A 27,134-nucleotide genomic window follows, 5' to 3' on the forward strand; every position below is an offset into this window, starting at 1 on the left:
CTAATTGAACACTTCCGTTGTTGTTGTTTTTTTAAAATGCAAAATGTTTCCGTGATGTCGATGTGTATTCGATTGGCAGTTGCAGTGCAATTTGTTATTGTATTACTTTTCTTGTCGTCCTTTTTCTTGTATTTGTTTTTTGTTAAATGTTGATATGTTTTCCGATTTGTATTCGTGTTGTGGTAATGCTGCGTGGCTTTGGATGTCTCAGCCACCGTAGAAACCACTCTGGCTTCCTCTCCTACGTTTAATTGAGCCGTATTGCACGCGTCGCGTATGCTTTTTGGAGGCGCAGCTTTAATACGCACAAACACCGATGCTGTTGTTTTAATCTGTCCGTTTTTCTAGATGCGGGAGACTCTTTAGCGGCTCTCGACAGCGAGAGGTGCGATGTGAAATGGCCGGCTGGGTTATCGGCTCCCGAAGCGGTGGGAGCATGAGAAACTGGGGCGCGGGGATGCGTGAGAGCTTCTGGGCCTCCGCCAGAGCGGCTCCGACAGCCGTCCGGCTCGACCTTCACGGGGCGGAAGCATGGCTGCCTTTTAACACACTCATCCTACTGTGCAACGAGGAGGAGGTAAGCGGGGACAGCTGAGGCCTCGCTTCCAGGAAAACGGGTATTGGGAACCACAGACTCCCTTTAGGAAAACTGCCGTTAAGAACCATAAACTCCCTTTAGGAAAACTGCTATTGGGAACCATTTAACTCCCTTTAGGAAAACTGCCGTTAAGAATCATAAACTCCCTTTAGGAAAACTGCTATTGGGAACCATTTAACTCCCTTTAGGAAAACTGTCATTAGAACCATAGAGTCCCATTAGGAAAACTACCACAGGGAACTACAGAGTCCCTTTAGAAAAATTCCTATGGGAACCATGGACTTCCTTACCACAGGTCAGAGAAAATTAAATGCTAAAAAATTTACCTGGATATTTTTTTCCCTTGTTGGAAAAAATGGGATGATTTATACTTTTTATAATTAAAGATATTTATTTAGCTTCAGCGTGTGTACTTACTCTATAGTAGAGGTGGCCCACAAAAAAAAAAAAAAAAAAACCTTGTTATCCCTCTGACAAATTAATCAAGAGCAGTGTAATTATGTAGCATGTCATTAGCGTGTATATGTATGATTGGGTGGCTGATAATACTGTGTGCGTTACGGACATGGCTGCAATTAATGGCATCATTTGAACCAAGGGAAGGGAGAGCATTGTGATGTCATCCGAGCAATTACCACGCGCTTGAGAAACGAATGACCCCGACCGCCCCAGAACCCAGTACAATATACTCCTGAATTCACTTACCGCCTAATTATTTTAATCAGCCCAGCGGCACGTTATTCCACACCTCCAAACCCCCTTGCCCCCCGCCCCCACCTACCACTACATGCTACGCGCACACACACACACACACACACACATACACATACATGCCCACACACATACACAGAGGCATACGCACACTCTCACGCACACACGCACGCACACAGGCATATGCAGGCACACACACGCATGCACACACAGACACGCATACACACACACACACACACACACACACACATGCACAGAGGCATACGCGCACATGGTGTGACACGAAACCGGTGGCAGCATATCTGATTAAATCTCTTCACTGGCTGTTCTATCTGCTCTCCTGAATACCAGTGGCTGATTACCCAGCATGCCCTGGGAAGAACCCTGCACAGTTGGAGTGCCCTCTCTGGCCTTGCTGACTCAGGTGTCCTCACAGTGTTCTGGTTTATCAGCTGTCCTTAATGACAGCTGCTTATACATGTGAGTGTGTGTGCATGTAGTGACAACATACAAGTAACCCTATATATATCCTGACCTTTAATTATGCGCATGTTACACGTACAGTCTGTTCTGGGACCCCTGTTAGCTGGCACATGTTGTGCAGCAAAAAAAAAAAAATATTCAGTGTTAAATTAACTCTGATAAGAGTACTATGCGCTTTTCCCCCCTAGCCTTGTGAAGTCTATTAGAGCTTAATCAACAGGGAGAACGCGTGTTGTGCTTTTACTGTTCGAAGAGAGCAAGGACTACGAAACAATTGTGAAGTAAACGTAGTTAAAGACGATTTCCATTTTAAAATGTATTTCATGAGGAAGTTCCTGAGGAAGATGTGGCACCCTCCTCTGCGGGGGTATAATAAAATAGTGACTGTTGTAACCGTGCCGAATTTATAAGCTCTTTTCTTAGCTGAACCAGGGATTTTACCGGACTAGCGCACGCAACGCCGCCCGCGGTGTGATTGCAGTAAATGCGCCGTGACAGCCAGCGTGGAAAAATGGCGGTCGGGCGGATCCGCGGGACGGGCCCGCTACCGCACCGAACGAGGCGCTGGTAAAGACCCGTTACCCGCTTATTCCCGCTTTGAAGTTTCACTGTAACCGATCAAAGGCGTTTTGGAAGGAATTCGGAATTTTCGGGCGGGGTAACGAGCGTTTTCGGGTGGCGAAGGTAGTGAAGGAGGATCCGGTGCCAGTTCGCGGGAGTAGATCCCGGCGGCTTAATCGCGCCCTGTGATTCTGAACGTCTGCCGCGCGTCTCGAATCGCCGCGCGTGCTCTCTGAGCGCGACCGTAATCCCACTCACAACCGCCATTTCCCTTAAGCTCTGCCTTTTATTTCCAGCGCCAACAAAGTAAATAACCCCACTTCTTTTTCTCTCTTTCACCTCACAGTCATGGCCTCCCCCCATCCCACCACCCCCCCCCCCCCCCCAATAAAAGGTCATTTCCTCCTCAAAGGCCTGCTTATCTGCCCCAGTTTTCCCCTTTTTTTTATTTGTTTTTTTTTTTTGGGAGGGGGAGGGGAACGGGACAAAACAACAGATGGGACAGTCTGCAGCCTTTAACCTAGATTTTATAGGACTAATCCACCCACCGCCACCAGAGGAATTTCGGACCCTAAAAAGTCAAGCAGCAGTGGGGGGTTGGGGGGATGTGGGGGGGGGGCAGTTTTGGGGGGGGCGGGGGATGACACCATCTTTAGCGTAATCTCAGGGGACTGCCCGGAATGGGACGATGAGGACGGGGGAAACGGTCGGGTCTTTCCGAGCTGATCCCCACCCGGTTATTTGCGTTCCTCCTCTATTAATAGCGGCCATGACATTGATGCTGCTGACACACGGTATCCCCCCCCCCCCCCCCCCCCCCCCATCCCGCAGCAGGCATCATTAGCGGTAACCTCACAAAACCAGGTCATTGGTGGGATTACAGCCCTCCCCCCCCCCCCCCCCCCCCCTCCCCGCCAGAGGACAGGTCTCTCAGTCGGGCAAGGCTTCGTCTGTCCCGCCAAAGAATGAGAGAGAGGGAGAGAGATGGAGGGGGGGGGAGAGAGAGAGAGAGAGAGAGAGAGAGCTGACCTGAATGAGAGCAGCCTGGCCAGGCTTGAGAGGATTTCTTTGTAAATTGGTTAATTAGAAATCCCCTAATTACGAGCTGCTAATCTGTCTGCCAGGGTAGCCGCTTATCTTTGGCGCCAACTGCTTGATTGGGGTGAGATTTGGGGACGGCTGCGTCGCTGCTGGGGGGGGGGGGGGGGGGCAGGGGTGGCCGTGGCACGCGAGACGAGGAGGCGGGCACCTCTTTTCGTTTACGTGCCCCACAAATACGGCGCCAGCAACACTTTGGCGCGCGACTGCCATGACGCCTGGAGCGGGGGGGGGGGATAATCCGACCGCAGAGAGAATCTGCGCAGCTTTCAGTGTGGCGGGAAACAACGCTTAGTCTTCTCAAGGGTGGAGCGTGCACCTTCTTTGATTTATCCGGAGAGTTCTTCTTTTCAGTCCAGCATGATGTCCATACGGGCTGTGTGTGTGTGTGTGTGTGTGTGTGTGTGTGTGTGGGGCGGGGGCGGGGATGTACAGTATATCAGACTGAGACAGCGCAACAACTTGATAATTATCACACCCACTCCAGGGTTTTTTTTTTTACTGCCCATAATATAAAATCCAATTAATCCAAAGTTCAGACAGGGTGCACGCAATTATGGTGACTGATTAGTGTACGCAGGGTCTTTTTTGAGTGGTAAAAGTCTCTGAAGACCAGGCAAACAAGGTGATCTCACGGTGGATCTCTGAGATCTTGATGTGTGGCACATAAACGTCTGAGTATGTTTCCTTGTTAAGGGAGAATTTGGAGATTACAGTGGTAGTAGTATAATGAAAGATTAATAACGGATACTTGAAAGAGCTGTTTGGGTCGTTCTTCTCTTTTATTTGACCGGGATTTCTACAGATCTCAGAAATCAGGCCATATTAAGAAACCGGACCCCCCTGCCTCTTTGAAATACCGAGGGTAAAAAATATCAAACATACACGGATGTCAAATAAATCTTGTGTAATGCATAAGGAAGAAACGGCAAAAGGAATTTTAAGAAGCCGGGTGCGCATGTCCCGACATAATTAATTCGTTTCCGCTGGCGGGGAATTTAATTAATAAATTCAGTCTAGACCCGCTGAACTCACGGCTCCGTCTTGTGTCGGGAAGGAGCGCTGAATCGTAAAATCACTTGGAAACACGGTTCAAACGCACATGTCCCCGCAAATCAATAAAGCGCACCCTAGCTGATCTTTCTGAGGGACGATGTCGATTCGGTCCGTGATTGGATAAACGATGATGTGTTAACCGCCCAAAGTCAAAACCTCGATTAAGTGTTGTACAGTACGGTAGTTTTCACTTGGAAGAACTAAATGTGTATTGTGGCTCTGGATTTGCTAATATCTATTTAATTTTATAAGAGATGAATTTGCCTGAGGCTCCTCTGGTATGATTTGCCCTTTGGTGTACAAATCGATGCCTCTGTGATCAGAGGATCTAGAGTGGGATGATGAAAGTGTTAGGAGAAGTATCCGTCTATCCGTGTCTGTCTGTCTGTCTGTCTGTCTGTCAGTCAGTATGTCTTCCTGTGTCTTTGTTCTTAAGAAAAGGCGATTTGGTGTTTTTTCCGTATGTAATGTGCTCCTTCTGAAGTCAATAGAATGGATGTTTTAGTTGCCAGATAATGTTCTGAATGCATACCACCACCACCAAGTTAATTAAATGAACAGTTCAAGTTAAGTACGTTATAAGGATGTTAACAATTCTTTTTAAATGCCATTAAGTGCAAAATATTATTAAAAAAAAAAAAATCTGAATGAAGTACAGTTGCCTTCCATGTGTATTAACAACTAGGTTTCAAGGCAGAAATGAAACCTGGAGCCAGGTTATGATTTTCTCCAGCTCATTTCCATTTGCATCCGTTCATGCTTCTTAAATTGTGACACCGAACCGCTGTTGTCATGGACACGCTTTACCCCGTTTTCTTGCTCACACCTTTTCTTTGGGGGGAGGGGGGTGGGGGGTGGGGGGGGGGGTGGTAAGAGGGGAAACGTACTCATTTCAAAATGTTATCACCTCAGACCAGATGACATTTCATCAGAGTAACACAACCAGAGGGGATGGGCAGCTGTGTGTGTGTGTGCGTGTGGGTTTGTGTGTGTGTGTGCGTGCGGGTTTGTGTGTGTGTGTGTGGTTGTGCATGTGTGTGTTTGTGTTTGTATGAGTGTGTGTGTGTACGTGTGCATGTGTGTGTGTGTGCGCGCGTGTATGAGTGTGTGTGTCTATGAGCGTGTGTGTGTGTGGTTCTACGTGTGTGTGTGCGTGAGTGTGGTTGTGTGTGTGTGTGTGTGGTTGTAAAGGAAGCCTGCTCTCCAGGCTCTCCCTCACGCAGTCCCAACAGAAAGAAGCTCCGTTATTATGTTCATATTTTCAGCCAACTGCCAAGCCTCAGTCACACGTGTTCATCTCATGGTGAGAGAGAGAGGGAGAGAGAGGGAGAGAGAGGGAGAGAGAGAGAGGGAGGGAGAGGGAGAGAGAGAGAGAGAGGGAGGGAGGGAGAGGGAGGGAGAGAGGGAGGTAGGGAGAGAGAGAGAGAGAGAGAGAGAGAGGAAATAAAACCATCAGAAAGATTTACGGTGAAGTGGCGCGCCAACCGACCGCTTCCCCTGCCACCCAGCTCTCCGCAGCCGCGCCCCGTACAGAGGTTCCCCAGCGCGGGCGTCAGCGCACAGTTGGGCGATCGAAGGGAGGGCGTTGGTGGCGAAAGGCCGGCTCGGGCCCTTTGAAAGGGAAATGCAGTCCGCTCCGGGATTGAGCCATAATGGCCGCCCGCCAGACAGCCCAGCTGCGTCTGTTACGACCCCCGACCCCCCCCCCCCCTCCAGGGTCAGGGGGTCAGGGCCTGTCCGAAAGCCTTCGCTCGCCAGACCCTGCCGACTCATTGGTTCATTAGGGGGTCACTGCGGCCCGTTAAAACGACGGGGGTGCCGCAGGGGTGGTGCACCCTGGTCTGTGGTCTCGTTACGCAATTAAATTTTGTGAGCACCCCCCACCCCACCCCCAACCCTCCAAATTTTAAGCGCTCAATTTATTTTCATTGTCCCTGTAATCAACAATGCGCCAGTGTGGAGGCGTCTGCAGTAGAGGGCAGTGTCATGATATATAGAACACGTCACGATATGGGAGGGTTGATGCCCCTGCACAGTCTATGGCTCAATGTGAGCTAACAATAAAATGAAAGAAACTTTTTTTTCCCACAAACACAGTTTGGCAGGTTCAGCAGTTAAGTTTATTTGACACACAATCACATTGGACAAACCAGATGCATTGCTTTAGTGTTTTACCATACATACTAATTCTCAACACTTGTCCACAGGAGGTTCACTAAAACAAACTTTCGAAGAAAAGGTGCAACCCTTTTAATGGCAAATGTGGATCTACCGAATGTGCACGGTTGCAACTTTGCTTTCCATAAAGATGGCAGTTAACCAGTATTTACAAAAACAGTCGCAAGTTTCCACAACGAGCAGATAACTGGTGCCGTCGGATTCTCTGGGGACAGCGCATCAAAAAGAAAAAAAAAACAGAGAGCGAAAGACAGGAGGCGTGTAATTTCACCAGACGAGGCTCCGGTGTCGCACGCTGGCCGATAGCTTGCTTCCCTAGCGATCGTCTGGGCGCGATACCGCCCGAAACGCCATGAGGAGCAGCGAGTTAGCACAGCTGATCTGATAGCGGCGCCGCCGCCGCGCGCTGGGTGAGCTGAGGTGAGAGGATGAGCGCTTTCGAAAACAAACATTGCTCTTGTTTTTTTTTTCTTTTCATCATTAATCAAGCGGCGTTAAAACCTTCTGGCCCACGAACACGATCCCTTCTGAGTCCCGACTAATCAGACCTGGGGTAATTAATGGAGAGAGAAAAACACCCCCAGGCTGCATCATGCCTACAGTCATGTCCCAGAACAAAAGCCTCCCTTCAAGCTACCCACAATGCACTTTGTCCTCAACTTTTCAGAAAAACAAATGCAAATCAAAGGAAATGTTTTTTTTTTTCCAGTAATGTTTCCTTACCTAATGCTTTTTCTCTTTCATGTATTCGTCTCCTGATGAGCTCTTAATGTTGTGTAAGAACCAAAATACATAAATAAATAAAAAAAAAGAAATGTTAACCCCAGGTTTATGCTTGCTACGCAGGACCGGATGAGTTTGAGGTTCGATCAGAGACGTGAATCAAACAGTAATTCTTTCGGCTGGCGGTGTTTACCGTGGTGCTCGGTTATGGGACGGGCGAGTTTCGCCGCTCGTTGTGTTTTATTAATTCTGCGAGAGCGTCTCCCTGCCGGCCGGCGGGCCTGTGTGATGCGTGAGCCGCGTATCTGGGGAGGCTCGCCCCTCGGAGGGCCGTAATTCTTGCGGCGGTGGCGGCGTTATCAGGGTGGGCCAGGGTGAGGTGGCCCCACCACCCCCCCCCGGCTCCTCTCCGGCCGTAAATCGCCGGCATCGACGGGCGATTAATCACCCCCCCCCCCCCCCCCACACCCCCCATGCGGGTTACCTGACAAACCGTTTCTCGCGGGCCGAACAATGTTCCGACCACAGGGCAGCGCCTCCACGCCGAGCGCCGGGTGGCGTCGTGACTTCCGCCGGTCAGCGGGGGGGGGGGGGGGGGGGGGGTTGGGGGGGTTTGGGGGGGGGGGAAGCACTTCCTGGGGAATGCCTGACCGTGAGAGATCTGTGGCAATTTCTCACTCTTTATCTCACACGGACATACATAAACACACACGCGCGCACACACACACACACAAGCCACACACAATTTGCACACACACACGCTCACTCACATACAGGAACACACGAACAGATACACACACCACACACATACACATAGACGTCACACAGACACACACATAGACGCCCCCACACATACACACACACATGCAAGCACACACACACACACACACACCTGCACACACATGCACAAAGACGCACAAGTCACACACTGCTAAATAGCACATGGAAAAGTGCGTATCTGTGAATAACACTTGATTTTGACAGTTTAATTGTAATTACCAGTGGTGGGTGAGGTGCAGGTTACGGTATGGGCCCACCCCTCATTCTCCAGGCTGTCTGTCTGCCTGCCTGTGGGTGATTCTGTCTTTCTTTGAATAGGATTCTCACGATCACGATCATTATCCTGATGATGATCCTCAAGCAGTTACGATTTGACAATACATGTTTCAATTAGCCTTTGGGAAAATGAAGAAATCATATTTTAGGGTGGCATGCATACTGTATGTGTGGTATTTTACAAGCAGGCACTCTCATTTGATACCTGAATGAGGGGTCCTTATATTTGAACTCTGTTACCTGTTGAGGTATGTAGACTGCTGAGTGCCACTCCAGCTGAATCATATTTTCTGTTTGTCAAATTTTTTATAATGCAATGGCAACTTAAAAAGTGGTATTTGAGGGGAGAAGAACATTAGGTTGCGCATTACCTCAAAATCTGCTCTCTTCTCACTAGGCAGCCATTGTTGTAGTCCCAGAAATGAGCATAGCCTGATCATCTGCTAGTAAAAACTCCACTTAAATATCTGAGGAGATCAGTCAAGAAATACTTCTCCCCTGTGAATTCCAGTGAAGCAGTTATCTGGGGCTAAGCCTTTTATTAGAATGTTACGACGGCCATTGTTGTAGTCCCAGCAATTAACGTGGCTCGATCGCCAGGCTAGTAAAACTCCCCCTTAAACGTCTGAGGAAATCGGTTCGAGAAAAAACGCCTCTCCCGTGAATTCCATTGAGTATCTGGTTATCTAGGGGCTAAGCCTTTTATTAGAATGACACGGCCATCTCTCCCTGTATCACGAGATGAGGAATCTGTAAAAAAAAAAAAAAAAAAAAAAAAGGGACCTTTTCAGAAATTGCCACATTAAAAGCCCACTAGGGCCAAATGAAATGGGTTCAAAGACGGCGTTGTAAAGATAAAGGGGGGGGGGGGGCGGTGCTTGCATGTGTCTATTGAATGCGATTGGCCTTATTTCCATTGCTCTCGATGACCCCCGTAAGTGCTCCTTAAAAAGCAGCGAGGAGGAGCCGCTCTTGTTTGAACGAAGTTTCCGATAGTCGACGGCCTCTTGTTTACAAGGGGGCCGCCGCCGCCGCGACGCTGCTTATCACAGCGCGGTTAGCCTACGCCGGGGGCTTTATCTCTCTTCTTCTTCTGTGGTGTTCCCAGCGATAAACCCTCAACCCCTCCGGGGGGGGGGGGGGGCTTTTCGGTGTTTTCCTTCGTCCGGCCCGCCCAGGCGAGATGTTTCGGCTCCCAGAAACGATTACGGGATGACAAACGAGACAAACTCCGTCCCTCCTCTGCTAAATATCCGTCACTCGTTCACACCGGCAGTGGACGAGAGGCACACCCTTTCTTCCGTTACTCTTTGTTTTTAAAAACGGTAGTTGAAAATCAAGGTCACAGTTACAGGACTTTTATTGACGGTGAATTGTGGCCCAGACTTTGCCGCCGCCGGTCGCCGTGGAGACGGTTCATGTCCTCCCGCGTGGTGGCGGCGGTGGCGGCTACGGTTCCGTTCGGTTTTTCCCGCCCGCGAGACCCAGCGGGACGGACTCGCCGCCCCTGAGAGAACGGCACTCTGGGAGCAGAAGTTGATGTATGAGTTTACAGAAAAAGCCTAAATATAGATTAAACCCTTTATCTGGGGGCCCCGGGGGTTTTATCTTCCCTGTGGCTGTTTATCACCTCCGTCTCCTCGCCCCCCCCCCCGACGCCCCTTTGTGCTTTAGGGGTTTTACTGCCCCGCAGTTATGTGTTAATCATTAAGTGGACGACTTTTCGGTGTGGGAAATGGGCAGGGGTTGGAAGGGCTGGCTTGCTTCTTTAAATCTTTTTTTTTTTTTTTTTAGTGGGTCACATGCCAAACAAAACACAGTCGTTTCGTTTGCGTATCCAGGCCCCTTTACCTTTGAGTTAAATACGGCGACCCGCTCGGAGGGGACCTCTCGGACCCGGGGGTGTGAGCGAGCGAGTGAGACCCGAACGCGTTATTAATCGCGCGGGGAACACATTACATTACATTACATTACATTACAATACGTTACATTACATTACATTACATTACATTATATTACAAGCATTTAGCAGATGCTCTTATCCAGAGCGACGTACAACAAGTGCATTAGTTCAAGGTGCAGAGGTGCAAAAGAAACACACTAGAGTGAAGTAAAGAACACGCACTCCCTGTCCGTTGGAGAGCCCCCCCCCCGCTTTGTTTTTGATTTGAAACGTAATGCAGGAGGGGGAAAAGCGCTAATGAAATATAAATGCGTACGCAGTGGCGGCGGTGGCGGCGAAAGCTACAGCTGTTCTCGCGCGGGAACAGCTGCGCCGCTGCTCGCTGCTCGTGGCCCTTCTGACCGCCACAGCGGCCCGTCCTGCTCCTCACGAGACTAATTGACACCTGTCGCCTTCGCCGGAGAGGCGGGATGAAGAGCGGAGGAGCTGCGCGGTGACGCACGCACCCGGGCGTGTTTTTGGGTGATGCGTCGCTGCATGCATGCGCATCGAGCGTGAGCAGCGCGTTCAGCCGGAATATGAGCGCCTGTGTTTGAGAACTTTGAGTAAATTGTTTAAAAAAAAAAGGAAAGAGAAACTGAAAACTGCAATCTTTCTTTCTCTCTCTCTGTCTCTCTTTTACTGTCTCTCAATTTCAATCTCAAGGTGCTTTCCTGGCATGGCTTGCACTGATGCCAAAGCAAGAGTTACAAAGAACGACAGCAATAACAAAAAAATGAACTCCACAACCTGTAAACCAATATATCTGTGTTATATGTACATACAGCATAAACGACAACATAAGCATACTGCTATATTTCACTCTCTCTTTCTCTCTCCCTCTCTCTCTCTCTCTCTCTCCCTCGCTCCCTCCCTGTGAGATACCTGTCACAACCGGGACCTCGAGGCCGTGGGGCTGTCAGTAAAATGGAGGGGGGGGGGGGGGAGAGCAAATGGACGAGCGGCGATCAACGGTATCAGATGTTACAAGTGTATCTAGTGCTGCCTCACAGGGCTCCCTCTGTTCCTCCCATTATGACATCACAATCGGGTTCCCTTCCCTGCTATGGGGGGCTGTGTGCACATGGGGGTTGGGGGGGGGGGGGGGGGGTGTCTGTATTTCTCACGCACCGAGGAGACCTGCTCCAGCCAGCAGGACCTTGGCGGGAGGGGGTGGGGGGGGGGGGGGGGCGGTGTGGGGTGGTGCGGGGGGTCACTGGGGGGACAGAGGTCAGCCCGCTCTCTATGCTCCTTTTCGATTAATGAAATATATTAGGCGGCAAAGTGTTTTCGACCGAGGGGACTTGGTGTGCCCGAATGGAATGGACCGGCTGTGGGGTTTGGAGCATCGACACGGGTCCTGGGCTCCGTTCCCTCTGAACCATAACTGCATTATTGCATCGGTCGCCAGGATAATTAAATCAGATTGCCACGTCCTTAAGGTAGTCGCTAATTCCCTGTTAATGGAACTGAGGGTCACTTCAAAAGCAGGACGAGGCCTTGGTAACTAGGTCACAGAGGAGAGCGTGACAAATATATGCGTTTATTAATTTAGTTCATTACTCTTTTTGCAAAGGCATTTATCTGGGGAAACTAACACAGCATTACATACCACAGCCTAAAAGTCAAAACGCAGCTGTCTTGTTCAAGTAGAATAAATGCGTGTCTTCTGAGGTCAAGCACTGTGTGGCTTTATTGTACTTACCCTTAAGAGGCCGAGTCAGAGTTAGGGACTCGGACTCCAGTGTGACTTGGATGCTGTGTTTACAGATTTGCCACCGTCTGACCGTACACACAGGGCAGGACCGCCGTCTTATGGATCTGAATAATTTCATGTTGTCCAGTCTCTTTGTTGTAGTTTATCATTTGTGCCCATTAGAGGCAGTCAAGTGGAAAAGCCGCTGCTTATTCAAATAGACACCGGCTCAGGACAGTTAGCCGTTAAAACTTGGATTACCCCGTCCCAGGCTGAGGGTCCTTCACTGGGCGCTACAGCTCACCAACCCGCATTATAAAATGCCAGGCAGGTACAGCACAGGAAGTGGGTCCCCCTCGCTGACCCGAAGACAAACACAAAGTGAATGAATAACTTCCTGTTGGCTCCAGAGGGCAAATGTTTGCTCGCGCACGTATACGCCGCTTATCGGGATCAAACAGAGCGCGTGCATTAGCCGGGCAACTGATCCCGCTATCTGAGCGGAAACGATAAGGCCCCCCGAACTCGTCCAGCGGCCCCTCCTAACGTCGGACAGGAGTAAACATCTGCCATGCTCTGCGCAGAGCGGGACTAGTCAGAGTCAGGCTCGCTCATCTTAAACATCTTTTTGTTTTTTACTTGCACCATCGTCATTTTGTTTTGGCTCAATTGTAGATTGTTCGAGAGAGGGGTTTTCCAATACTTATGTATGTCCAGTTCTCACAGGACACTGCCAGTTTGCCCTTTTAAAAGACTCTAAGCCCTTCCTGCACTCAAAGTAAAGACATAAACACTCAGGTCAGGGTCATGGAGGGACCCATGAAAGAAGAAAAAAAATCCTGAAAGTTTCGATGGGGTTGGGGGGGTAGGTTGGGCAGAGGCGAACGCCCGGCCTTCCGTGTGGCGACCGCGCGCGTCCCGGCAAAGAATTGGGGCTTTGAGTTTCCTCCCCGGCCTAATGCCCGCGTCCCAGAAGCCTCGTACCCCTGCCAGCGTTGAGCGCGCTAACTATGTGTGGAATGCCAGTTTACTTACGAGAGCCGCTTGGGTTTCGCGTTACCCCCCCACCCCCCCCGATCCCCCGATCCCCCCCCCCCCTCACCTTCTACGCTTTGGTCATGCTGACAGCAGTTGCCCGGCCCAGTTGTGGTGTGGAATGTTCCGGAGGGAGGGGGGGGGGGGGGGGGGGGGCGGGCGGGCTGCTCCTGAAAAGCCGCACTGTGTCGCTGCCCAGTTGGATCCCCCTCGTAGTGTACCCAGCGCCTCCTGGGGCCCGCGTGTGTGAGTGAACTCTGTGCCTCCACACCACACAAACACACACACGCGTGCGGAAACGCACACACAAACCACACACCACACACACACACACTATACACACACACCACACACACACACACACACACACACTCACACTACACACGCTACACACTCTCACACACGCACACACACACACACCACACAAACACACACACACACACACACACACACACACACACACACCACACAAACACACACACACACTCACACTACACACGCTACACACTCTCACACACGCACTACACATACACACACACACACACCACACAAACACACACACACACTCACACTACACACACACACACACACACACACTACACACACACACACCACAAACACACACACACTACATACACTACACACACTCACACACACACACACTCACACTACACACGCTACACACTCTCACACGCGCACTACACATACACACACGCCAGACAAGCACACACACGTGCGGAAACGCACACACACACCACACAAACACACACGCACGTGCGGAAACGCACACACACACATGCACACACGCGCACATGCAAGCACATACACACACACACACACACACACACACACACACATACACACATGGGCAAGCACGTGCCTACACTCACTCACACACGCACACACACACACGCACACACACACGCACGCACCCCGAACGGCCCACACTGTAAGACCGTAAGCTTCGCTGGACCGCAGTCTAATCACTTTCAAACGATCTCTTCACGGTGCCATGTGTTTCTGCCAGCTGCCGCGCTCCGTTTCAAAGGTTTTCACACCTGTCGCCATTCATAAAGCGGCCTCTTCCTGCGCACGACGGCCTCGCTCTGTCACACATCCGCAGCAGTCCTCTGCTCGCCTGACGGCCCGTCCGTTTGGATTTGTGCAAAAATACCCGGTTAATGATGTCACGGCACGTCCGCCGTGCGCCATGCGCGGCGTTGTCATTTTTGGGGGAAAAGTAAAATCGGTGTGATAATTTGCGGTTTGTTATGCTTTTGGAATACAAATATGCTGTTTTTTTCTTTTCTTTTTTTTAATGAAAAATATGATTGGTGGTTGGAAAGAAGTGTTCTCCGTTGCTCGAACAGTGTTTTATGATCAAACATTATTATTATTCCATGTGCCGTTTCACATGTGGAAGAAAAGTTATGCAGTCAAGCCATTTCTGTAATAAAAGGAATAGAAATCTAAATACATCGGGGCCTGACATCTGAAAAAATGGTTTCTTGTGTTTTTCAGAGTGTTTAATTTGAACATATTTCATCATATATTTATACAGTACCAGACTGCTGAGAATAAACCATGGCACAGATGGAAGGAACTGTCCTCTAATTTGTGTAACTGTTATATAATTTGTCATCATGGTTTGTAATTCAGCTGTATTGTAAAAAAAAAAAGAAAATATGGGGCAAAATGACAGGAAATGTTGCATAAGACTAAGGGAAGCATTTAAAACAGGAAGAGAAGCACTTTCATCTCCCGTCTGTGTAACGCGACCTGGGGGGTTGTTTGTTGGTTCGTCGGAGAGCATTAGCGTCCGTACCCTCGCTGAACGGCGAGCGTCGAAACGCAGACGGCGTCCGAATCTGTCGACCCGACACCGAGGGCGACTCCGTTTCTGTTGACGACGGCACATCTTTAGTGCTTCGGAGGAAATTCCACGTGGGTGACATCGCCGCAAACGGAGGAGATGAGAAAACGTCTATACGTTGTTTTGGCGGAAAACGGACGCGCTGTGCATTTTCGCTCCTAGGTTCCTTTGGTGGCCAGATGCAGGAAGTGGGGGGGGGGGGGGGGGGGGGGCTGGGGGGGGAAGCTGAGCGCACGCTCTCTTCCTCTTCCTTCCTGTTGCCTGTTGTCTCCTTGTTTGAAGAGGTCACGCGAGCCGACGTGTGGGCCTAGGTTCGATCATCTCGATAAAGGAAATTAGCACTGCGGGCTCTAAACGGGGACAGAGAGAGTTTTTTTCATATTACCCGTACATCAACGCAGGTATTTGTACAGGATCCAAACTTAACTGGACACATGTGCATCACTCATTGTGAGCGGCTGACCAGAGAGAAGTGTGATATGAGAAAAGTTTAATGTTCCCAAAGCAAACTTTCTATTTTGAGGATGTGCATCGAAACATCCATCCATCCATTATCTAACCCGCTTATCCTGGTCAGGGTCGTGGGGGCGTGCTGGAGCCTATCCCAGTGTAGCGGGTGTAGCTCAGCTAGTAGCTCTGGCGACTCTACCCGCGTTTGCCTATGAAGTCTTTGAACGTGTTCAAATCCCATCTCGGACTCTCTAACTTGTTTGTTACACCAGCATACTTTGGGCGAGTGGCAGGAATACCCCTTGGACAGGTCGCCAGTCCATTGCATCACACGCACGCCATTCACCTATTTTTTTCAACATTCTAAGTCAGTATTCTAGAACTCTATTGCTTTCAATTACCAGTAGTGATTGTTACATCAGCATTAGAATGTTCAGTTTAGAACACATTGCTCACATATTTGTGATCTCATACCTTAAAGGATTAAGGTGCTCAAGTATGCCAGAAAATAAAAGGTAATTAAATGGAATCTTTGACAATGTACGTTCAATGTCATTATACACATTTAAAAAAAAAAAAAAAAAGCTTTCAAAATCTGTGTTGAACCTGTGACTCACTGCATAGTGATTGGAGCGAGATTCAGTGGCATAGCCTGTACTGTAGGTATATCACGTCAGCCCTGTGTCCTGGGACAGTGCGTATGGCGGGTAACGATAGCAGTCCTCAAAATAAAAGCAGTCTCTCTCTGACCCTCGGCAGAACGCAGTTGTAGCACTCCCGCTTCGAACGTCGTCCGCGCTGCGGCCGGACCGTGGCGTTCAAAATGGCCACCGTGACATGGTGTCACGCGCGTTAACGCACGAATCTCTCCTCAGCCGAACCATGTAACGAGTCATCAAACCCGTTTCATCCGCCCCAACTAATGTCGGCACACCTGGTCACCCATGACTGAGCCAAGCCGGTTCCACGGGAGCGAGGGAGTAGCTCCATTTAACATTTTATCTCCGGAATGTTCCGGTCTCAAACTCCTTAACCTCCCTCTCCACGGCAGAATTCAGGAGACCTGCTTAAAGCTGCTCGTCTAAAACCAGTTCTCATGCCGTTAAATCCTTGAGATTTGTTAAGAGCATTTTTAATTTTTATCAGTTAATTGTGTTTAGACTCAACTGATCGGCCTGTGTTGTTGTTATCATTTTGTATCTGTGTGGGAGTAGGAGGTGTCCGGTGTGGATGTGTTGTTTCAGCTTTGTACTTATTTTCCTCTTTTCTAATGATCACCCTTATCTTAACTTGCCAACAGTATCTGTTCTGTGTCTGCTGAATTTAGATCCCATTTTCCAACTGCCATTATAGCTGAAAACAGAACTTGAATTGAATTGCTTACATGTCAAATTTCCAGATTATCTTCAATAAAATATTGTGCGACAGTTCTTCATAAAGTGGTGACGATACAGGAAACATCAAAATGATCAGTAATTAGTTATATGAGTCCAGAGAGGACTTAATACTCTTGTAGAGTTGATTTAACACTGAACATTTTTCTCTGTTGTTTATTATAGTTATATTATGTGACCTAATATATTATATTTTGTAAAAAGCCAATTGGAAAGGACCACAATGATATTGGAAGGCTAGGTGAAACATAATTAATTCATTATATATCGGTTGATTAATTATATATGTGTAGATTTGAATGCCCTTTAAGTTATTTCAGTTAAAATAAAGAAAGTAAATTCACTAGGAATGCATTACATTTTAAATTCTCTCGTAATGTATTATGTTTTCATTTCCCTAATGGTACCTTTGAACTGCCCCAGACTAAGCACTGATATCCAGGATTTATGGACTTTCCCCCCAGTTTCTCCGACACAAAAGGAGGGCGAGGGTGTCTTTTGATGATTTTATGACATTTAAGTGAAATATCATAGCAGCGAAACACACTGCCTTTGATGTATTATAAGCGCGCGTCTTTGTTTCCTCCCGGGAAATTTCGTAGACCCATTATGGGCTGCCGCGCTGATCCAGGTAAACACAGTTCAAGGTGTGTGTTAAACCTGGTAAGAGTCTCCTCTCCACCCCGCCTGGCTTCCCTGACAGGTCCTCCAGGGCAAACTAAGCCCCAGCTACTTTGATCACCGCGGGAGCCAATCAAGCCGAAATGAACCTTTGGAAAATGATTCGGGACCTCATGTTGCTTCATGTCCGCAATATCGCATACAAAAGAGAGGCAGACGAGACTGCGTAACCGGGGTTTAAGCGTAGCCGCGTTTTCCAGAGCCGGGTGCTATTTGCGCATTCTTGTTCCCGTTATTTATTTTAAAACAAAAATTTCGGGACGGAGGTGGGTGGGTGGGTGTGCATTTTGGTGTTTTGACTGCGGCATTTCGCTTGTGGTGACTCTCCCGAGGTTGCAGTCCGGCGTCTCCTGCTTCCACAATAGAATAAAGAAGATCGCGAAATCTGTCTCGCGCTGAGTGACAGGCCGGCTTTGGCGTACCCGCTGCCCTCGGGCGCTCCGCTCCAATCTTCTCACAACGGCGCGAAAATAAATTGTCTCTTGGGTTACGCGCGCTACTGTTCTGAATACAATTATGCCCCGGCATTGTTTCGCGCTTTTGTCTCACGGGCGATACAGCGCCTTGCCTAGGTGCTCTTGTTGCAGTGAGATAGACCGGTGATACAGGATGCAAGCCTTATTTTATTTTATTTTTTTTATGTAGCAGATGAGTCGGTGCATTCTGGCAAAGCATGAGTACATTTACCCAATAAATTAACTGAAAAGAAACATTGCCCCCTCAACATTTTTTTCTCCTGAATATATCGGTAGAGTCATATTTTCATGTGATGTTTAATAATATCTTGTATCGAGGGCAGTTACTTAGTAATCAGGGTTAATGTGCTCCCGATGTCTACAAGTGATGTAATGACAATGACATACTCTATGCAAATGCACTTTCAGAAAGAACTGTTGAAAAGCTATTGAAATTAGTCACTTTACAGGATAGTGCACAGGTTTTCTCTAGAGTTTAATTAAAGCAGCCTAACCGCATGACGTAATTCACATATTTCATATTCTGCATGTTTATGCATGCAGAGTAGGGCTTTGTATATTTTTTATACTATGAACTCAAAAATGAGGACATTACATTTATCTTTTTTTAATTTAAAAATCATCATAATATATGCACGCCTAATTGCCATGACGATCAGCAGATCAATCTGTAAAACTCACTCAAATACAATGGGTTTCACGTCTTACCTGAATAATAGTGCTAACTTGATAAAAACTAATCCTGTTCTCAAAGGGCATACCCATACCTGACCCAGAGGATAGATTCATGATAATCCATAATACAACCAATGCAGCGGAATATTTAAGTCTTGTAGACTCCCATGACCCAGATCACGACTACGCTACAACAGAAAAATTCCATCCTTGTAGTCAATTAACTGATGGTTGAACGGAACTCACAATGATTGGAATGGACTCTACAGGACAAAATATTGAATCTCATCCATGCAGTCGATTAATAAATAGTTAAATGGAACGGACAATAATTGGAAGACACTACAGGACAAAATTTAGAATTCCATCCATGTCAAGGAATAAATGGTTGCCTTGGGCCTGTTTACTGGGAACGTTATGTAGATGCAAAATATCAGACTTCACCCGTTTCTTCAGTTTATGAAGGATCACTGATCTGGACAGCTCCAGTGACCCTTCACATGGAACACAAGCAAAGCCCCGGTTGACTGATTTCAGTGTAGAGTCCGACTCTTCATTAAAACGATTAACTGCTACCAAAAAAAAAAAACCCACTGCGTGTCATATATTAAGCGGATGGCTTGTTCGGAATGAACCGGACCCTCTGACTCAGTCCATCCGCTTAATTAGCATCTCCTGTCTGGCACAAGACCAGACCACCAGAACTGCAGACAAAACAATAATATTGCTGACCTGGTAATCTCCTGCCATCGGCCAGCTAGGACAACCCATCACTCACTGTCGCTCTCTGTTCTTTGATGAATTGGCTGATTTGTTTTCTTGACCCACACCCCACCAGCCCCCCTCTACACTCCTCACGCCCCCCCCCCCCCCTTAAAAAAGTGTGTTTATTTGTGGATCCCTGTTAAATCTAAAACATACTATCATATCTGTACACTGTTCACATAAATAACTGGAAGTGAAAAAGATTTAAATATCTGCTGAGAATCGGTTCAGGTTATCATTGCGATGTTTGATTGTGGATATCAGCGAACGTTTATGTTTATATGTTATTTCAACAGAAATGTCCAAAAGATACTCAAATGCACCTAACTGGAAGAATAGGACGTAAATTCTAACCAGCCCTATATTATGACATTTTCTTTATTATATTCTGCTTTTCATATTTTATGACAGTGCACATTTTTGCTCATCTTTCTTATCACAACCAGCTATTAATGTGTTATAACTGTAACACACTTAATGTCACCCATGTCAACGTTCTTGGCTTTCTGCAATAATATTTTTAAAAATATTTTTAAAAATCTGTTCAAGGCTCTGATTGGCTGCTCTGATCTGTTTACGTAAATCTCAGCTGTCAGCCACCGTCTATAACCCTTCTGAACGTCCCAACAGAGAAAACACTCAGGCTTTTGTTGTTTTCAGTGAAATGCACACATACAAATACACACACACCCGCACACAAACACACGCACACACACACACCTGTATCGAGTTCCAGGAGAGCTAGAGGTGGCTGGAAAAAAGGTGTGTCCCCTGACCTTCTGTCGCTATCCTCTTTCTTTCTTTTTGAATTTCCTTTTCGTGGCAGTCATGTCAGAGGTATAGCTGTGTAAAGATAGTTTTAGCTTTGTCGTGGTGTTTACCTTTGTTTACAATGCTAATTGTTGGTTTGTTCGGCTAACCTTTTACTTGTTGATCATAAAATGGCCTTTCTGTGCCTTTTCGGCAATGTTGCACCTTTGTGCAAACACTAATGTTCTCCACTCTTCTACGCGGGTCAGGATAAGAGCGCTTGCTAAGTGGGTGTAGTGTTGTGTCTTTTCTTGCCCATATCAGATTATTGCCCGCAGGCACCCACTGCATTGTTAGAAGGAACTTTTGCACTTAAAGCCAACCTGCTGTATGTAAACTCAGACAAAGCCAGTTGCGCCCCACGACTATGGGCTCAGTCATCGTCAGCTAATAACACACAGTGTAGTCCATACACAAACTCAATGACTGTACTGCCTATGTGGCCTTTGCCGATTTTTTAAACGAAAGAACACCAGAGAGCTAGTGTACTAGAGAACAAATGTTACACACTCTCAGAAATAAAGGTACTTTTTTGTTCTTTGGGGAACAGATTTCCCAGAATGTACCCCGTAAGTACAATAATATTCTATTTGGGTATTAATAAGTACCATTTATGAGCAAAAAAAAAAAAAGGTTCAAATGAATTATGTAGTGTGGGTAAGGGGTACAGTTTTATGTACCTATAGGGTACTACCGCAGTGACAATCTTTTTGTACCTTTTATAGGCATTTTTTCATACCTTTTTTTTTGTTTGGAAAGCGCATGCACGGTTAGCGCGCCAGCTAACGCGCTGGCGCTTCTGTTGAGAGCTGGCATGCGACCCAAGGGTACCCAGTCTGCGACAGTGAAGGCTACCAACAGCTGGCTAAATGTCAAGCAGATGTGACCAGTCTGCAGTGGCATCAACAGTGGCATCGTTCGTGATTCTTACCTCACGGTGCCATTATTATATGATTTCTCGCAGCAGTGAAAGAAGCGAAAGCAGCAATCGCAACAGCAATTAATGTTAATAGTCAATGAAAGTAGTCAATGTGTGGGATAGCCTGCCAGGTCACGTAGCAGAGGCAGAAACTCTGGGGATCAAGACTAGGCTTGATACAGTGTTAGATACTATCTAGTCTGTAGGTAATCAGCGCACTAACTTAGTCAGGAAAATGGCGAACATTGCTGGGCTGCATGGCCTGTTCCTCATTATGTTATGTTATGTTTATCTCAGTAATTCACACTGAGTCAATGTAAAGTGTTGCAAATATCATTTTGGTTGTTTTTTTTTTTTGTTGATTCAGAGCATGCTACACTGGCTCAGACTCTATAATTATCAAAGCTTCGTGTGACAGATTCCCTACCGCAAGAAATATGATAAATTGCGTGCATCTCCTTTATCATCACAGCACTCTGTGTTTATTATGCCTCAGTACCTGTGTAATTACACTGTCGTTTAGAGAGCGAAAATTAATCATATTTCACAACCTTTTCCGTGACAACTTAAGGTGTTACTTGTTTATCATGTTACTTCAAAAGCAGATTCACTTTAGTATTCAGTATGTACTCGCAACGGTAAAGAAAACAGGCTTTGCGTCATTAGCAAGGATAATACATTCAGTAAATGTTTATTTATACTGTTATGAACAACCCTTGAGAACAAAGTGCAAATGAATGAAGTAGATTGACCACCATGTGCACACAGTTGAGGAAATGTGTTCAGATTTGGAATATGTATAAATTTATTAGCTTTTTTGATTGGATGAACATGGCGACCTAACGCACCATTTGATTACATACAGCGTGTAAGTACATGTCTTTCACAACCCAGCCATCCCAGGCTTTTCCCACATTAACACGGGTCTGGATATCTCGCGCGTTGCAACATCTGGACAGCAATCAAACTGTATATTCTTGCCCCCCCTCCACCCCCACCCCCACCCCCGCACCGGAGTTAGAATTTGATTTAAATTGTGCCACGGTTTTTATCGGCGTCCTAACCGCAACCAGACCGCCGTTTCGGTTGGGGGGGGGGGGCGGGCCCTCTGTGAGAACGCGCTCGGGACCCTTAGCGCTCGCCGTCTCGGGCTGGACGGCGGGGCAGGGTCGCGGGGGGGGGGGGGGGGGGGGGGCTAATGACCTGACAGGCTAGCACTTCGCTTCCTTCCAATTAGGAAGCCGGGGGCACATCAAACGGGCCGAGGGCCCGAGGGCCCAGCGTGAGGGCTGTGTGCGGAGCGAGCGGGGACCAGCAGAGCTTCCACACACGGCGGGGCCCCGTAAAGTTTTTTAATAAGTCCTCTAAGGTCAACACCCCCCCCCCCTCCCCCCCGCCCGGCCCCTGGCTACGAGCCGGGCCCCTGTCCGTGTGGCATTTTGGGGCGGGGGCCCCCGAGAGTTGGCGCGGTTCACGGGTGCTAATACCCCCCCCCAGCTCCGGCCCTCGCTTCCACGCCGTGCGCAGCTGCGGGACATGAAGGCCTTCGCCGCCGCCGTACCGTGGACAGGAAACGTGTCAGCGGAATCCTTCCGCTTCCTGGCGTACGCCGACCCTGTTCTGTTCCCGCCGCGGAGAGGGAACGGGGCGTCCCCGAATTCGACTGCGCTCGCCTTTCCCCCAAAACAAACCCGTCTGACCCCACGGGGGGGTGGGGGGGGGTGTAGGGGTGGGGGGGGGTTTCTCTCCTCTCTGGGTGAATGTCTTAACAGACGGAGCGTTTAATGCACACCTGAGTCGTTTAAATCATAACGCAGGCAGTCGGGTTGTTTGTAGACTTTTTTAATAAAAATCTGTCGGTAGGTGGAATTGTGCATTTAGGAAACATGGGGTCGTGGGGATTCATAATTAGTTTTTGAAAGTCCAGGAAAGAAAAAGGACCTGGCAGACCAAAAAAAAATAAGAAAAACACGTTGATACGAAGAAACCACCGTTACCAAGGTAACACATGTGAGCATGAGATGCAGAATTATAATATTCTAAACACACTTAGGGGAAAAAAGCAGCACCGTATTTCATTGATGCTAGTAGCTTTCATTGATGCTAAGAAACTTATCCTGTATGCAACATTTAAAAAAGTTTAAGAGTCAAATCTTAGAAGCTTATTATGTGTATGTCTGTCAGTTGAGTAGCGTTCGCATGCATAGGTTATGTTAAAGGACACAGGAATGCTAATACCACTGAATCACATTACATATAATGTTATAATACAGAATTATATTGAATTGGATATCTTATATTAATAATATATTCATAATAAATATGCATGTGCTTTTGCTTTGCTTTCCCTGTAGAAAACCGATCATCGCAGCTGTCTGTTGCGTCGGCTTGTTGCGCTGATGAACTATGTGGGGCGTGGCTCATGCTGGCCAAAATCCTGTTGCCTTAATTTTGCCCCAAATGCTTTCATTCGTACTACAGAATCTTTTGTGGCGCCAGTGGGCACAATGTGTGCATTTTATCTTTTATGTTACATTACATTACAGGCATTTGGCAGACGCTCTTATCCAGAGCGACGTACGACAACGTGTATAACCAATTGAATGGACGTATGTTTTTTTTGTTTGGGATTTTTTTCTTTATGGGAAGAGGCAGCTGATCTGATCGTGCAGTCCCTGGTGCGGGTGGTAGGGGCGCAAAATTTAAAAGAAGCGCAAGAGCCGGAACGTGGTCATGGAATGGGGGCGGGGATGACGGGGCGGGGCGACGGGGCGGGGCCGGTTCGGGGGATGTCTCCAGCGGGCTCGTCAGCGCCCCCGTTAGCATGCGCACGCGGGGTGGGGTGGGGAGTTTTGGGGGGGTCGGGGGGGAGAGAGACAGGTGTGAATAACCTGCGGAATGCAGACGGGTTTTACACCGCATTATCACGGGGGCCCCCGCGGGTGGTGGGTCGGGGGGCGGGGGGCGGGGGGGGGCACTCGTTTCGGAGATGCAGAGCGGATAAAGAATGAGTCGCGGGGCTTACCGAGGGGGGGGCGGGGGGGGGGGGGGCTGGGAAACGGCCCGGACCGCGGCCGGGCCTTTGATAAGTCACGGTGATATGCGCTTCCTGTAATCTGGGCTAATGCTGTGTCATCTCCATCACTCACCTGGGCTTATCAGCAGGAAATCTCGGTGGAAGCATTTCCCTCCAGGGGCCCGACATGGGGCTCCGTCGGACAAAGGGGCCACAGTCGGCCCGCCGCTGACAGCTTGCAGCAGTTCCCACTGTGTAATCACGCTGCACACTGGAGGCTTTTCTCTGTGTGTGCGTGTGTGTGCGTGCGTGTGTGTGTGTGCGTGTGTGGGTGTGTCTGGGAGTCTGTCTGTGTGTGTGCGTGTGTGTGGGTGTGTCTGGGGGGTCTGTCTGTGTGTGCGTGCGTGTGTGTGGGTGTGTCTGGGGGTCTGTCTGTGTGTGCGTGCGTGTGTGTGGGTGTGTGTGGGTGTGTCTGGGGGTCTGTCCGTGTGTGTGTGCATGTGTGTGGGGGGTTTGGGTGTGTGTGTGGTGATCTGTGTGTGTGCATGTGTGCGCGTGTGTGTGCGTGTGTGTGGGTGTGTCTGGGGATCTGTGTGTATGTGTGCTTGTGTGTGTGTGTGTGTGCATGTGTGTGGGGGTCTGTGTGTATGTGCGCTCGTGTGTGTGTGTGTGTGTGTGCATGTGTATGTGTAAACATGCATGCATGGTTATATTTTGAGATTTGTGCATTAACATGGGGTTTAAATGGATAATCTGTGCAATGTGTTTTTTTTTTTTCTTAACCAGTGACAAAGCAACCCAGGAAACAGTCACATTAAATAATGCCCTCCACCACCAGAGTGAGTAGCTCCCCCAAAGCAATGAAATCTACTTCACCTCGCCACTAGGTGGCGAGCATGTGCTAATAAGGGGAACCACCAAAGTAGCTACAGCCCCCCTGAGTGGTGCCTGGAATTGCACCCCTGTTTCTGTTTAAAATTTTCCTCCAAGCCTGGTCATTCAGAGAGGCCATAAGCTACAAGGCTTTCTGCTCCATTGTTGGGGAGTCTCTTATGGTGAGGCACAAAGGTGAGGATTGCCCTCAGATTAGGGGGGGGGGGGGGGGTGAGCCCCTCTGTCCAGAGCTGGGTAGGGTGGGGGGGGGGGGGACAAACCCCCCCCCCCAGCTCCCCATGAGGGGACAATTTGGCTCACAGTGTGAGGTAATGAGAAAGCCGCAGTGTCACCCCCCCACCCCTTTTTTAAATCCCACTCACTGGGAGGGCTGTAGGGTTGTGCTGACGCTCCCCCCGCTGACTCACGGTCACGCCGAACATCACGTCCAATCCCGGTGCCCGTCGCCACGGAGACCTAGGAAACGGCGATATGTGACGCGTAGCCAGACTACCTCTGGCCAAGCGTTTTATTTTAATGGGACGGCGCAAAGGTAGAGGAGAAAGGTGCCACTGCAGTCAGGGGACTGCTTCAGCTTCCTTCTGTTTGTGCTCCTGTTTGCTTTCTGTCGTCGAATCTCACTCCGAGCGCCTCTCCTGAAGGCCTCTTATGGCCCCCGTCCCTCCTGAGCTGGGGGTCAGCGTCCCGGGCACGCGGGGGGTTAAGTCTCCTTTTGGGAGCGCTCCTTTGCTCCCTGGTGTGAGAGGAAGAGCGAAGGTCCGACCCGGCGGTGCAGTTCGCCAGTCGCCGGGGTCTGCTGGTGACCCCCAAGCCACACCTCATCGCCCCTGGCCACGCCCCTGCGGGGGACGCTGGAACAGAATGGTGCCGTGGCAACCCCCCTCTCACCAGGGGTGACCCGAGGGGCAGCAGCCCCCGCCCCCCCACCCCCCCCATACACACACACCCCCACAACCCCAACCTGTTTGGTCCAACATGGGCATTGTTGGGTTTTTTTCCCTTTTGCCTAATTTTGTCCAAAATGTTTTAATTGCTTTAGTTAACGTTTGCCAACATAAATTGTCGCTGTATTTGCTTACTAAATATCCTGAATCAAACGGTGCATTTCACTCAGCCCTCCTCCTCCTCCAACAACAACAACAACAACAAAAGCAGCTGGATTCCTGGTTGCATTGTTTGAAAACGCAAAAACAACAACTCTTTGTTTGATAAAACTCCTGACAACCCGAGAGGCTGACGGCCAGCCGTGCATGGCGGCTTCTGGAGAAAAGCTTCTCCTGCCTCTTACCGTTCGGTTTCCCTGAGCAGCTATCGTTAGCTCTCTCAACGGCTTCAGACAGCCGAGGGGTCTGTTGTGGGCCGTAAGGCCTCATTCTGCCCCGCGGACTTCCTGTCCGAGAGCTGTCAGCACCGCGCCGCAGTCGCTCCGGACAAGAGGCCGTAAAACAAAATGGCGGCGCGCTAGGCTGCTCGACAAATGACACAAAAGGTAAAACACAAAAACTACAGAGAGAGAGAGAGAGGAAGCGGGCAGGCCGCGGCTAAACAAAGATGGCTGTGCGTTTATTGTTATATGGTGCCAGGAGCGACGCGGAATACAAAAGCAGCACTCCAGAGAGGATGGACAAGGAACAAACAAACTACGGCAAACTACGGGCAATAGTCTGGCTGTGCCGGAGGACCGTCTCAGTCCTGCCCACTCTGGGCTCAGGAATGCGCTTTGTGTGACTGGACAAGGACGTGGGATCGGGGACAACTATCAGAAGAAGAAGAACGTGCATTCTATATGTCTGCGATTGAAACAGACGTACAATATGTGTGCAGAAGTGGTGTGAAGTCGGTCTGGACAAGAGTGTCTGCTGAATGCCTATAATGTAATGCCATGTGATGTAATGCAAACAAATATGTGCAACAGAACAAAATATGAATCGGTAAACATGTTACCTGTGGCAGCCATGACTTTTTTTTACAAGACGTGCAGCAGTGCCAGTAGGCTCCTAATACGCACAATACGACTGACATCTTGTTTTCAGAAACCCCGCCA

At 48.8% G+C, this 27,134-nt stretch overlaps 1 long non-coding RNA gene across 1 annotated transcript in view; it reads left to right on the forward strand.

Moving 5' to 3' along the window:
• The first annotated feature begins 348 nt into the window (after positions 1-348).
• The window catches only part of LOC118230280, a 143,259-nt gene continuing 116,473 nt past the window's right edge, over positions 349-27,134 (forward strand). Inside the window, exon 1 of the long non-coding RNA XR_004765818.1 lies at positions 349-577. This is a non-coding gene — a long non-coding RNA (uncharacterized LOC118230280). The remainder of the gene's footprint in view (positions 578-27,134) is intronic.

This window comes from Anguilla anguilla, chromosome 6 (assembly GCF_013347855.1).
Source record: "Anguilla anguilla isolate fAngAng1 chromosome 6, fAngAng1.pri, whole genome shotgun sequence".
NCBI classification, from domain to species: Eukaryota; Metazoa; Chordata; class Actinopteri; order Anguilliformes; family Anguillidae; genus Anguilla; species Anguilla anguilla.